This window comes from Pan paniscus, chromosome 10, assembly GCF_029289425.2.
Source record: "Pan paniscus chromosome 10, NHGRI_mPanPan1-v2.0_pri, whole genome shotgun sequence".
NCBI classification, from domain to species: domain Eukaryota; kingdom Metazoa; phylum Chordata; class Mammalia; order Primates; family Hominidae; genus Pan; species Pan paniscus.
This window is the reverse complement of record NC_073259.2, coordinates 39,449,637-39,465,051: the sequence shown is the minus strand read 5'-3', so window position 1 is coordinate 39,465,051 and position 15,415 is coordinate 39,449,637.

Genomic DNA, 15,415 nt, shown 5'->3' with positions numbered 1-15,415 from the left:
CTTATGGCTGAAGTGGTGTCTGACCAGAGAAGGCTTTGAAATGCATTAGCTATTAAATAAAAAACAATAAAAAGAAAAGATCTAGTTTAGAGAAAGAATAACAAAATAAACTTAAGGAATGTAGAATAGAAGAAGATAAATGATAGATTAATAGATCAGAATACAGATAAAGAGGAGAAATAATAAATAAATTCAAATATTTTAAAAAGACCAATAAAATTAATCGATAGAAATGGCAAAAGACCAAACACCTATTAATGAAAATTAGATACAAATATAACCATAGATACAGAACTTGAAATAAGATTACTCTTGGCTAATATATCTTAAAATCTCAAAATAATAAATACTACTTTCTATGAAAATATGAATACTTAACATTTGCTCTGAATAATTAAGAATACAAATAGACAAATAATTATAGAAAATGTTTTAAAATTTGTCATCATCGGCCGGGCGCGGTGGCTCACGCCTGTAATCCCAGCACTTTGGGAGGCTGAGGCGGGCGGATCATGAGGTCAGGAGATCGAGACCCTCGTGGCTAACACGGTGAAACCCCATCTCTACTAAAAAATACAAAAAAAAAAAAAAAAAAAAAAAAGAATTAGCCGGGTGTGGTGGCGGGTGCCTGTAGTCCCAGCTACTCGGGAGGCTGAGGCAGGAGAATGGCGTGAACCTGGGAGGCAGAGCTTGCAGTGAGCTGAGATTGCGCCACTGCACTCCATCCAGCCTGGGGGACAGAGCAAGACTCCGTCTCAAAAAAAAAAAAAAAAAATTGTCATCATCATTCCCAAACTCCTTCATCATCCAAAGCATCAGATCTGCATGGTTTTACTGTCTAGTTCAATTAACCGTCTAAGAATGAGAGTATACTTCTGGTATTTAAATGATTTCAGAACATTGAAAAGATGAAAAATTCCAAATTTCTTTTTTGTGAAGCTAATGTAACTATTGTACTGAAACTTAAGTAAAAATACAAACATTAAGATCAATCCTACTTATGAAGAACAACACAAAATTCTAATTACCATACACGGTAATGTCAAATCTAATTTAGAAACAAATTATGAGGACAACACATGATTTATGACCACCAAGGATGCTTCCCCCATCCAGCTTCACTGAGGTATAATTGACAAATAAAAATGTATATATTTAAGGTATACAACATGGTGATTTGATGTATGTATGCATTGTAAAGTGATTACTGCAATCAATTGACACATTCATCACCTCACACAGTTACCATTTTTTTTTTATGGTGAGAACACTTCAGATCTACTCTCTTAGCAAATTTCAAGTATACAATACAGTATAATTAACCATAGTCACCATGCTGTACATTAGAGTCCCTAGAATTATTCATTTTATAACTCAAAGTTTGTGCCCTTTGACCAACATCTCCCCATTTCCCCCAACCCTAGCCCTTGGCAACCACCGTTCTATTGTCTGCTTCTATGAATTTGACTTTTTAAGATTACACATATAAGTGAGATCATATAGTATTTATCTTTCTCTGTCTGGCTTATTTCACTTAGCGTAATGTCCTCCAAGTTCGTTCAAAGATGCTTTTTAAAAGAAGTATAGCAACGGGTTAAGATTATAATTTTTAACATTAAATTTAACACATCACAAAGCAAATGGAGTGTCATATGATCATTGTGATAGATCTATAATTGACATTTGTAAAATAAAATAAAAATTTAAATTAAAAATTCATTTCTGTTAAAAACTTTTTGTATGCTTGAAACAGAATCAAACTGTCATATTCAATAACGTAAATTAAAATGTGTTAACTTTTTTTTTTTGAAATAGAGTCTTGCTTTGTCACCCAGGTTGGAATGCAGTGGCACGATCTTGGCTCACTGCAGCCTCAACCACTCAGGCTCAAGTGATCCACCTGCCCCAGCCTCCTGAGTGGCTGAAACTATGGGCACCTATTTTTAAATGATAAAGTGCTCATAAATTGTACCAGTTAATATACATTTTTCTTCAAGTTATGTAATACCCAAACTAATAGTAGCTTAAGCAAAATGATGTATATTATTTCTATAAACATTACAGAGATAGGATAGTTTCAGTTCCAGGATTAATTTAGTTGCTCAATGGTGTTGTCAGGGATCCAGTTTCCTTTTGGCTCTGTGGTTCTGCATCCTCAACATATAGGCAACGTTGTTCCTCATGGTGGCAAGAAGGCTCCAGTACTTCCTACATGTCCCACGAAGACATGACAATGGTGAAGAATATGAGCGTCTTCCCCTAATCATTTATTTTCATTAAGGGGTGGGAGATATCTTTTCCAAAAGCCCCATCCAAGCCTGTTTTTCAGCTCCCATTGGCCACCTTCCCCTAATTGAAAGGGAGGTAAGAGGCCGGGCGCGGCAGCTCACGCCTGTTATCCCAGCACTTTGGGAGGATCACCTGAGGTCGGGAGTTTGAGACCAGGCTGACCAACATGGAAGAACCCCATCTTTACTAAAGATACAAAATTAGCTGGGCGTGGTGGTGCATGCTTGTAATTCCAGCTACTCCAGAGACTGAGGCAGGAGAATCGCTTGAACCCAGGAGGCAGAGGTTGCGGTGAGCCGAGATCATGCCATTGCACTCCAGCCTGGGCAACAAGAGTGAAACTTCATCTCAAAATAAAAAAAAAAAAAAAAAGAAAGAAAGAAAGAAGGAAAGGGAGGTAAGAAAGTGGCCATCATCTGCCTTTGGATCCTTGATAGGGCAAGTGAGCTTCTGGGAGGAAGAGGAGCATGGTGGGTGAAGAAGACATGGGCTAGCAGTTGGATATCCTGCTGAGCATCCACCACATAAGTCAGTGAGAAGAAGTTGATGAATCTAACAGAAAATTGTGCTAAGGATATGATCAAATAATTCATAAGAGAATCCAAATGGCCAAATAACTGAAAAAGTTCAGCTTTGCTAGGGAGTAAAGAAATGCAAATTTAAAAAATGGAATATTACCATTACCTATTATTACCTTTGCCTAAATACTACCTTTGTCTATTATCTTTGCCTGTTGGTGAAGGTGGAAAAAAATAAAATTTGGTGGGATTCTGGAGAAATTGGGAACACACACACCATGTTAAATGATTGTAAATGTGCTGGTGTACCTTAAAATTGTTAAAAAGACATATATATGCATGTATAGTATATTGTATTAGTCAGGGTTCTCTAGAGGGACAGAACTAATAGGCTAGATGTATATATAAAGGGGAGTTTATTAAGGAGTATTGACTTGCACAATCACGAGGTGAGGCCCTACAGTAAGCCATCTGCCAGCCGAGGAGCAAGGAAGTCAGTCTGAGTCCCAAAGCTGAAGAACTTGGAGTCCAACGTTTGGGAGCAGAAAGCACCCAGCATGAGAGAAAGATGTAGGCCAGAGGACTAAACCAGTCTAGTCTTCTCATGTCCTTCCTCCTGCTTTTATTCTGGCCATGCTGGCAGCTGATTAGATTGTGCCCAGTCAGATTGAGGGTGGATCTGCCTTTCCCAGTCCACTGACTGAAATGTTAATCTCCTTTGGTAACACCCACACAGACACACCCAGAAACAATACTTTGCCATTCTTCAATCCAATAAAGTTGACACTCAATATTAACCTTATACATCTATCTATCTATCTATCTATCTATCTATCTATCTATCTATCTATCTATCTATCATCTATCTATCTATATCTATCTATATCTATCATCTATCTATCTATCTATCTATCATCTATCTATCTATCTATCTATCTATCTATCTATCTATCTATCTATATATGTAGTTGGGCAAGATACAATTTTGTTGCTTCTATCCATTGTGGAATTTTCCATAATGGGATAATTTATTTATCCATTTCTCAAGTGATGGTTACCAGGTTTGATTCCAACTTTTTGGATTGGGATTAGTCAGTTTTAGGATGTATGCATATTTAATATCACCTCAGATTGCCAGACTTCTTCCAAAATAGTAGAACCAGTTTATGCCCCCTAGCAACAGCTGATGAGAATTCTCTTTCTCCACATATCCTCATCAATACAGAATATACAAACATTTGGTTTTATCTACTTTTCTATTTTTTTTTTTGCCAAATTAATGATGGTAAGATGGTATCTCATTGCATTTCTGTTACTAAAAAGTTTAGAATATCTATTTATACTTATTAGTCATTTGTGTTCCTCTTTCTGTGAATTACATATCCTTTGCCCATATCATTTATGGAATTTCATATCCTTTATTATATCTTGTTTTGTTGATATAATAAAAATCAGCTAAGATTTATTGAATATTTTCTATGTGCTAGAGCAACACTCCTCTAAGTAATTTTGTACTCACAATAACCTTATGAGATAGGTATTATTATTGCTATCTTCATATTATTGGTGAGGAAAATGTGACCAGAAAGGTAAAACAAGGTGTCCTAAATTAAACGGCTAGTAAGTTTTGGAACTGGGGTTATACAAGTGCTCTTTTATATATTACATATTAATCTCTCATTTTTATATATTGCAGATGTATTTTTGAGTCAGTCATTTGTCTGACATCCTTTTCTGAATACAAACCCTTAATTTCTATAAACCAAACTCATTCTTTTTTGCCTTAACTTTTGTACTTATTGGGTCGTTTATAAGATGTTCTTTCCGACTTCTAGTAAAAAAGATATTCTCACCTATGATTCTCTTTTATTGGCTTTATTTTTTGTTTAGTTCTTCCAAAAATTTTAATTGACAAATAATAATTGTGTAGATTTATTGGGTACAATGTGATGTTTTGATGTATGTACGCAATGCAGAATGGTTAAATCAAGCTAGTTAACATCCACCATACCTCTTACTTATCTTTTTTTTTTGTGCTGAAACATTTGAAATCTACCTTCTTAGAAAATTTGAAATATGCAATACATTATTGTTAACTATAGTCACCATAGTTGTACAATATCAAAAACATTCCTCCTGTCTGACTGAAATTTTGTACAATGTTGATCAATATCTCCCCTTTCCCCATCCTCTCCTCCCTCCCCCCGTAACCACCATTCTACTGTATACTTCCATGAATTTGACCTTTTCAATCCCACATATAAATGATTCTATTGGCTTTGTAGTTTTGGCTTTCACATTTAGAACTTAATTTTTCTGGAGTCCACTTGCATCATGTATATACAGAGTAATTTATCAGTTATCTCCACACAGTGAGACAGTTTTTGTTATACTCTCTACAAATCTATGCTTTCTCCTTTTATTTGTAGAATATTAAATTTGGATCTATTTCTTAACTTTTTAGCCGCTTGCATTGGTTTATTATTTTCTATGCTGATACCATGCTGTTTAGTTTATGTGGTTCTGTGGCATGTCTTAATCTCTGAAAAACTGAACGTCCACTCCTATGTTTTGTTTTCCAAAATGTTGTTAGCTATCTATAAACCTTTATTCTTCCATATAAATTTTAGAGTAACTGTATCAAGTTCCTAAACTTATCCAGCTAGATTCTATCAAGAAAATGTCACATTTATAGATTAATTTAGAGAAAACTGCTATCTTTACTATGTTGAATCATTATATCATAACCATGGTACACTTCCATTTTAAACTTTCTTTTATACATTTTAGTATCTTTTTTTGAACCAAAATGGTCTTGTCTTTCTTTAATAGGTCAATTCTTCAATATTTTATAAATTTTGTTGCTATTGTGAATGATGTCCTTTTTTTCCTGGTTGGTTATCGACATTATAGAGAAACACACTTGAGCCTTGTAAATTTTTTATTTGTGAACTTTTCTAAATTCCTTTGTGATTTCTTATAGTTTATCTGTTTTTTATGTTTTCTTGTGTTGCTGATAATATTATCTGAAAAATATATTTCTTTATTTTGCTTGTTATTTGCATTTAATTTCTTCTTTATTACTTGCCTGCCCTCTTAGTATATTATCTGCTTGAGACCAAAGACTTTGTTCTGCTGCATCCCCAGTGCCTAGGATACTCTGTTAATATAGTATATGCTTAGTATATTTTGTGGAATGAGGAAGTAATGGCAGTTGTTAGCTATATTCCATTATGTTCATTACACATTACTGTTTTAAAAAACTTACACTACAGTGTTGCCCAGGAATTGTAGAACTATATTAGATCATAAAGGTGATTCTGGGAATCATTTTCTCGCTCCCAATCTTATGTAAAATGCTTTTAACAGTTCTCCATTATTGTGATGATTTTGGTTGATTTTTTGTTACATAGCTTTTTCATTCCCATTTTTACTCTCTGAGAGTTGATTTGTTTGTTTACTTTTTAAATTTATGGAATCGAACTTTAACAACGCAGGGTCAGCTCTTTCTCGGACAACCTAAGGACACTGCCACCTTCTAATATCACCTCATCCTAAGAGTCTAAAGGTGAATCCCTAATTGCCAAGTGAAAGTGTCAGACAATGAGGGTAATTGGCAGTGGTTCTTTGGTATTTTATGTTTTCTACCCTGAGGATTAATTTTTTCCACTCTGCATAAATGAACCTGAGGGGACACAGACACCCAAGGTTTTTGATGTAAGCAACTGAAAGGATGGACACAAGCAACTGAGATGAGAAAAGCTGTGGGTTTGCAGAAGATCAAAAAATTAGTTTTGGATAATTAATTAGAAATGTCTATTAGAAGTTTAATATTTAATAGTTTAATTAAAGATCTTTATTAGGTGTCAAGTAGGCAGCTCAATATGCATAATGGAACTTGGCTTTTTGCTTAACCTGTGTCCAGGGCAAATAACTCTTTTAATGAGTTTTTCACTAAAGAAGAAGGAAGAAATGGTGTAGACATATTTTTTCTTCCTTTAGTCCTAATTTATTGTTATTATTTCTTTAAAAAAATTTATTTATTATACTTTAAGTTCTGGGATACCTGTGCAGAACGTGCAGGTTTGTTACATAAGTATACGCATGTCATGGTGGTTTGCTGTACCCATCAACCCGTCATCTACATTAGGTATTTCTCCTAATGCTCTGCCTTCCCTAGCCCCCCATCCCCTGACGGGCCCTGGTGGGTGTTGTTCCCCTTCCTGTGTCCATGTGTTCTCATTGTTCAACTCCCACTTATGAGTGAGAACATGCAGTGTTTGGTTTTTTGTTCCTGTGCTAGTTTGCTGAGAATGATGGTTTTCAGTTTCAACCATGATCCTGCAAAGGACATGAACTCATTCTTTTTTATGCCTGCATAGTATTCCATGGTGTATATGTGCTACATTTTCTTTATCCAGTCTATCATTAATGGGCATTTGGGTTGGTTCCAAGTCTTTGCTATTGTGAACAGTGCTGCAATAAACATATGTGTGCATGTGTCTTTACAGTAGAATGATTTATAATCCTCTGGGTATATTCTCAGTAATGGGGTTGCTAGGTCAGATGGTATTTCTGGTTCTAGATTCTTGAGGAATGGCCACAGTGTATTCCACAATGGTTGAATTAATTTATACTTCCACCTAAAATGTAAAAGCGTTCCTATTTCTCCACAGCCTCACCAGCATCTGTTGTTTCCTCACTTTTTAATGAACTCCATTTTAACTGGCATGAGATGCTATCTCATTGTGGTTTTGATTTGCATTTCTCTGATGATCAGTGATGATGAGCTTTTTTTCATATGTTTGTTGGCTGCATAAATATCTTCTTGTGAAGTGTCTGTTCATATCCTTGACCCACTTTTTGATGGGATTGTTTTTTTCTTGTAAATTTGTTTAAGTTCTTTGTAGATTCTGGATATTAGCCCTTTGTCAGATGGATAGATTGCAAAAATTTTCTCCCATCCTGTAGGTTGCCTGTTCACTGTGATGATAGTTTCTTTTGCTGTGCTGAAGCTCTTTAGTTCAATAAATAATGATAAAGGGGATATCACCACTGATCCCACAGAAATACAAACTACCATCAGAGAATACTATAAACACCTCTATGCAAATAAACTAGAGAATCTAGAAGAAATGGATAAATACTTGGACATAAACACCCTCCCAAGACTAAACCAAGAAGAAGTTGAATCCCTAAATAGACAAATAACAAGTTCTGAAATTGAGGGAGTAATTAATAGCCTACTGGCTGGGCGCGGTGGCTCATGCCTGTAATCCCAGCACTTTGGGAGGTTGAGGCGGGGGGATTATGAGGTCAGGAGTTCGCGACCAGCCTGACCAACATGGTGAAGCCCTGTTTCTACTAAAAATACAAAAATTAGCTGGACATGGTGGTGGGCACCTGTAATCCCAGCTACTCAGGAGGCTAAGGCAGGAGAATCGCTTGAACCCGGGAAGTGGAGGTTGCAGTGAGCCGAGATTGCACCACTGCACTTCAGCCTGGGTGACACAGCGAGCCTCCGTCTCAAAACAAACAAACAAAAAACAAAGAAACAAACCAACCTGGGAGTAGATGGATTCACAGCCGAATTCTACAAGAGGTACAAAGAGGAGGTGGTACCACTCCTTCTGAAACTATTCCAAACAATAGAAAAAGCAGGACTTCTCTCTAACTCATTTTATGAGGCCAGCATCATCCTGATACCACAACCTGGCAGAGACACAACTCTTGCCTTTAAAAACCCTTACCTGTGTGCCATCAGGGAGTTTGGGTTTTAAGCAGCATGAGCTGTTCTGATTCTCCTTGCTTGGTGTCTTGCAAATAAATGGCTCCCTTTCTACTGCTGCAATAACCTTTTTGTGGATATCTGGACTTAACTGCACTGGGCAAATGGAACCTAGTTTGGTTCTATAACAATATCTAGTAGGCAGCAAAGACTCAGATTTTGGAGGCTGAAAGTCTGGTGACTCTCGTTATGCAGGGGCAACACATTGGATAAAAGAAACTGCAACAGTTGGAAAACTTAACTGTCTGCCACCTGGCGTGGTGTCAGTGAAAAGGATGGCAAAAAGGCAGAGTATTGGGGTTGGTTGGCTGCTTCTTGCTGCTTTCATCCAAGTTCTAGAAAAGAGATAAATTCAGGCTAGAGCTCACCAGTCTGTTAACAGAGATACAGACTGTTGGAGGTATAGCTCTCTTGCAAGTGCTCTGTGCCTGAGGCCTCTAATTTAAATTGACTGAAGGTCTGGAATTGGAGCCTTGCAGTTTGGTAAAGAAAATCATGAGCGTACCTCAAAGGGAAGCAGTTATATGCTGTGGCTGTGAAAAGACAGCCTAGGCAGGAGATAAAACTGTGGTCCTAAGCCTTTTTCAGTACCTTTTATTAAGAGTTTTCTGCCAGATAATGGGAGCTCAGTGCAACAGCAAAGATCAGATTAAGAATCTTGTTTTTATGCTAAAACAAAGGTTTTTTTTTCTTTCTGAGGGCTTCTAGACTGCTGCCATTAACTTTATGGCTTAAGGGGCATGGATAGAGGAGAGAAGCCAGTAAGCACAGACCAGAGTCTTCAGATTTAAAAACGATGTGCAGATGCATTTGGTTGTGGAATATTTGCATGTGGGATGTCTGGAACTAACCACAGGCAAACAGATCATAACTCTACTAAGGTTTTGAAGGAATTATACTGACAGAGGAATCACAAGCCTGGCTGTAAAAGCCTGTGACTGTTCCACCCCTAAAGCCCAGGCCTCCAAACCACAGAGAGTGGGAAGTTGTGCAACACCCAAGTAGGTAATACTTTCCAATGTTGTATTTGTCAGTTCTCACACTGCTATAAAGAAATATCTGAGACTGGGTAATTTTTAAAGAAAAGAGGTTTAATTGGCTCATGGTTCTGTAAGCTGTGCAGGAAGCATGATGCTGGCATTGTCTTGGCTTCTGGGGAGGTCTCAGGAAACGTACAATCTGCACGTGGCTGGAGCAGAAGGCGAGGGGAGGTGCCACACACTTTTAAATGACCAGATCTTATGAGAACTCTATCATGAGAACAGCACCGGGGGCCGGTGCTGAACCATTAGAAACTGCCCTCATGATCCAAATCACCCCCTGCCAGCCCCCCTCTCCAGCACTGGGGATTACATTTCAACATGAAATTTGGGTGAGGATACAGAGTCAAACCATATAAAATGTCTATCTCAATTTGTTCATGGAAGATAATGGACAAGAGAGAACAGATTAGACAGGACAGTGGACAAGGGAATTACTCTCCAAGACCAGAATCCAGGATGTCAGATGGTCAAAATAAGCACTCTACTACCAAAGAACAATGGAATTTATTAATTATAATGGACTAGTGACTGCTGTGTATTTTCTCTGCTCCCCATTACCAAATCGTAGATTTAATTGCATGCAGTTAATCTGCTTCTCACTCCTCCATTGCATCTTTGGTGTTTTTGAGGCAGATGAGGTCACCAGATCACAAAGATCCATATCTAGACTTGACTGAAAGTTATCTCCCAGAGGTCCTGGACTTTGATCTGGAAGCTGTGCCTGGTTGGGGCTTTGCTGTTGTGTCTTTTGAGGAGGGTATGAACATGTCCTTTACGGAGAGGAAGGTTGTGCACAGGTGGTTGGGTGACCAAAGGGACTGACTGTGTTGGAGACTGCAATAAGAGTTCCAAATATTCATTCTTCCCTTCTTCCTTAGTAAGAATCCTCAAATGTTAGATGGAAGCTTGGCTGCTGGACCTAAAGATTATTTTTCAGCTGTCATTGCTAGTCCTGTGGACACAAGACTAAGTTTTGGCCAAGAGTGTACAAATGACTGTGCTTGGTGCATCTGCTGAGAGGTGTCATTAGAGGGAAGAATGGGAGAGTCCTTTAAAACAACAACAAAAAATCTTTCCTGCTGGCCAGAATGAGTTTGCTGGAAGTGGAAGGGATATTGTCAACCAGGAGGTAATGTGGAGTCCACATGATGAAGATGGTGGTATAACAAGATAGAAGAAAGCTGGATTGTTGACAATGGAGCTCCCCAGAATAGTTGTAGGTTGCCTGTACTTATGTGAAATAAAAATGTATTTTTGGATCAAATTCTAATGAATACACATTTTACCTTAGATTTATATAATTAGGTAAAAAAACCAGAGCAGCTTTTTTTTTTTTTTTTTTTTTTTTTGAGATGGAGCCTCACACTGTCACCCAGGCTGGAGTGCAGTGGCGTGATCTTGGCTCACTGCAACCTCTGCCTCCTGAGTTCAAGTGATTCTCCTGCCTCCGCCTCATGAGTAGCTGGGATTACAGGTGTGCGCCACCATGCCCGGCTAATTTTTGTATTTTTAATAGAGATGGGGTTTCATCATGTTGGCCAGGCTGGTCTTGAACTTCTGTTCTCAAGCAATCCACCAGCCTTGGCCTCCCAAAGTGCTGGGATTATAGGCATGAGCCACCACACCCAGCCCATTGCAGCATTTTTAATGATAAAAAAAACAAACAACAAAAAACAACCAAACTTAAGAGAACCCACTGGAAGTGGAGGCAATATGGTGAAGATATGGATTTGAATAATGTTTTATATTCAATTTGACTCTAAAAAGACATAACAAACAAGTTGTATTTTCTTTTCTCTCAGAGACCACTTCATTGAGTAAAAGCACCTGATGTGTTGCTTGGGATTGAGGGGTGGAGCTGCTTTGCAACTTGATGGCAATTTTGAAGCAGGCCCGTGTCCCTGAGATTGGCTTGATCCTTCCCAGTGAGGTACATTCCTTGAACAGTTTCTCTAGTGATATTTTTCATAAGCAAATTTTTCTTTCCTTCAACATCAGGCATAAATTAAATTTATAAAGGGGCAAAATAGCTTGGTTCAATGTTAAGAGGACTACATATAAATAATGTAAATGCTACCTAAATGCCACATAAAGGCAAAGTATTTTAAACAAGTTGCAGTTATCAGCCCAGTTATGATACCATATAACAATAGAGTATGTGATACTGGCTACTTTAACAATAAATGTGTCTATATTCTATGTATATTAGAAATACTCTTTATATAATACATTAGTCAAATGGAATTATTATACCACAGTGAAAAATTTAATGCTAAAAAGTATATTTGAAGCATTTAAAGGTCATAGACATTTCAAAATATATGAAATAAAGAAACCATAATATCCTTTGTTTCTAATAAAATCTTACTCTGAAGTGTGGTACTTAAAGAAGTTGAGAGTTGAGTTCCTCTGATACAATCTCTGATGGATACATGGTACAGAGCCCTGTTCACATAGCCCTCTCCCTAATCCTGGCTTGGGCTGCTCAGAGGTCTCAGGGAAATGCCCAGGGCCTGTGGGGGTAAAATTAGGTAAAAATCTCTCTAGTTCTATGCTCTCATTTAACATAGGAGGCAAAGTTACGCTTTTTGGGTCATATCATTGAAACTGCTTTTGCAAAATTATATCAGTGAGAAAATTATGGCAGTGGGTGAGATCTGATCTAGCCAAGCACCCTTTTGCCTTTAGCCTCCAAGCTGCCTTTAATTATCCCTGGTGTAGCTTTGAGAGACATTTAGTTTATAGTTTAATTGATAACAGGCCTTCCCCAAAACTCAATCATCTTTGTAAAGCTAACAAAAGGCCATCAGGGTTGGAGGAGGAGAGAAGTCTGAATTCTCCTGAGGTGTAGACATAAACAATTGCCAGCTATTATTCTGGAGGTCACAATATATGCAACTTCCTTGATTACTCCTGGAAATAACATCACTATTCTAGAATCTCCTTTTGTGATATCTTTTCAGGTTTTTTGCGTGTCTGACACCTGGCTCCATCTGGACGCTCCAACTTACTCCTGTGACCCTACCCAGAAGCAACTCAGTGAAAGAGATAGCTTCAACTCCTTATAATTTCATCTCCTACCCAACCAATCAGTAGCAAGCACCTATTGCCTAGCTACTCCCACCCCTTCCCCCAAAACACTTTTGAAAAATCCCTAACCTCTGAGCCTTCGATGAGATTGATTTGAGGAATAACTCCATCTCCCGTGTGACATGGCCAGCCTCGTGTCAACTAAACTCTTTATTGCAACACTGTGAATTGGCTTTGTTTGTGCAGTGGGCAGGAAGAACCCATTGGGTGGTTATGTCATGCGCACTCAGAATCCTCACTGTGATTGGTCTGTCTCAGGAGCTCTGTCGTGTTATGGCCCAGGGTAGGACTTCTGTCAGGAAGTGCCTTCTGCATGACTCTGATTTGTTTGCTGGGTATGCTAGAGAGAGCCTGCAGGTGCGAGAGGGACAGAGAAGGGAAATGAGAGGTGATGAAGGGGAAGGGAAGTGTCAGTTTTACTCCTTATTTAGAGTAATCTGATAAGAGTTTCTTTCTTCCTTCTTTCCTTTCTAACTTCCATCAAACTATACTTTTCAAGAAATTAAAAAAAGACTCACGATATAATATGAGACTATGTAAAAGACTTACTTAAGTCATTAAGGAGGAAACCAGCAGTATAGGAGGGATTGATATACTTGTTAAATTAAAAAAAAATGCTGGAATAAGGTTGCAAAATTAGATACAAAATTGGTTAATATCCTACAGGATATTAACTTTGGAGTAATTTTTTCTGCTGGACAGAAACTCATTTGTGACTTACCAGTCTCCTCCAAATTAACATCTAACTTTACAGAATAATAAATAGTAAGCCAAACAATACCATATTCCCTAGAATCAGATGACCATTGATTGAGCTTGTTAGACAATGTCCTAGTGTTACCAGCAGCAAATTTATATGAGTCCACAGCCTACTCAATTCTTGCCTCCCTGGAGGAAAGAATTTGGCCAAGGAGCAGAAGTAGTTTTAAGGCAAAAGGAGAAACGGAGGCAAGTTTTAGAGCAGGAGTCAGAGTTTATTTATCAAACATTTTAGAGCAGGAATGAAACGAAGTAAAGTACACTTGGAAGAGGGCCACTCAGGCAACTTGAGAGATCCAAGTGCCCAGTCTGGCCCTTGACTTGGGGTTTTATACATTGGCATGGTTCTGGGGTTTGCGTTTCTTCTCCCTTGATTCTTCCCTTGGAGCGGGCTGTTCACATGCATGGTGGCCTGCCGGCACTTGGGAGAGGCCACATGCCCAGTGTGTCTACTGAAGTTATGCACATGCTCACTTGAAGCATTTTTTCCTTAACGAGCGTTCCTCAAGGAAGGTCAGATACCAGTTAAACGCTGCCATTTTGCTTCTCAGTGAGCATACTTGAGCCCACAGCTGCTGATCACCAGCTTCAGGTGTTTTCTATCTATTGGGAGGCTGTCTTTTCCTGGTGCCAGCTGTGACCAACAATTATTTTAGAGAGACAGTTTAACAACTACCTGACCATCACCTGATGGTCGCCTGACATTTCTTGGTGGGGGGGCTCTCCACTCTGCTAATTTCTGTCTAGCTACCTACTCTAACACTAGTACGACTTTGAAAGGGTGCACAGTAGTCTTCCTGTCTTATTTCCAAGTTTTAAATAATTTTTCTTAATTCTTTCTTTTTAATTTAAAATTTCTTCTTCTTCTCCTCCTCCTCTCCCCCTCCTTCTCTTCTTTTCTTTTTCTTCTCCTCCCTCTTCTTCTTCTTCTCTCCTCCCCCTCCTCCCCTCCCCCTCCTTCTGCCACTCCTCCTCCTCTCCTCCTCAGCTGCTGCCTCCTTCTTCTTCTTCTCTCCTCCCCCTCTTCCCCTCCCCCTCCTTCTCCCACTCCTCCTCCCCTCCTCCTCCTCAGTCGCTGCCTTCTTCTTCTCTCCTTCCCCGCCTTCCCTCCCCCTCCTTCTCCCACTCCTCCTTTCCTCCTCCTCTTCCTCCTCCTTCTTCTTCTCCTTCTCCTCCTCCTTCCCCTCCTCCTCCTCCTCCTCCTTCTCCTTCATCTTATAATCCTTTCTGAAACTGACAGAGCCCTGTTCTGTGCTCTGAGATACAATGGTGAGAAGGCATCTCCAGAGCTCTAACACCTCTTGCTCTATCCAGCTGTCTTCATTGGGATGACAGCTCTACCATCCAACCCAATCTGGTGTGAGAGGTGAGGACAGTCAGACCTGCCTGATTCTGGAGTCCTGCCTCAGGATTTAGTCTAGTCCATTCATCTGATAGGGGTGCTCTGACAGCTTGGTAAGGCTAGTTTCTGTTGTTAGTTGACAGACTGCCCTGTGGAAGGGTGAGCAGACACGCCATTTGTTGCTCATAAAACAGCCACAACCAGTAAGTGGAGTTCTTGAGGTTCACATAAATTTATCTAGGTCTTTACCATGTTTTTGGCCCTACATTTGTAAGGCATTTCATAATACACATATCCAATATTCTGCTCATCATTCACTCTTCCTCTGCCTTTTACCATTTCCATCTCCCTCCTCAGAGTCAGTCCTTGTTCTTTTAAAAAATAATAGCTGTGATTCCATTTTGTTTGAACATAATTACATGACAGAGAGCTTCCAAAATAATTCTTGTGACAGACAGAAAATGTGGTGGCAGTAGCTCATTATTTTTCTGTTTCCAGCCAGTAATTTTGTTAATTACGCTATGCTTTACTACTTTCTGAATAAACAACTGAAGAGCATGAACCAAACATTATGTTACAATTGTGT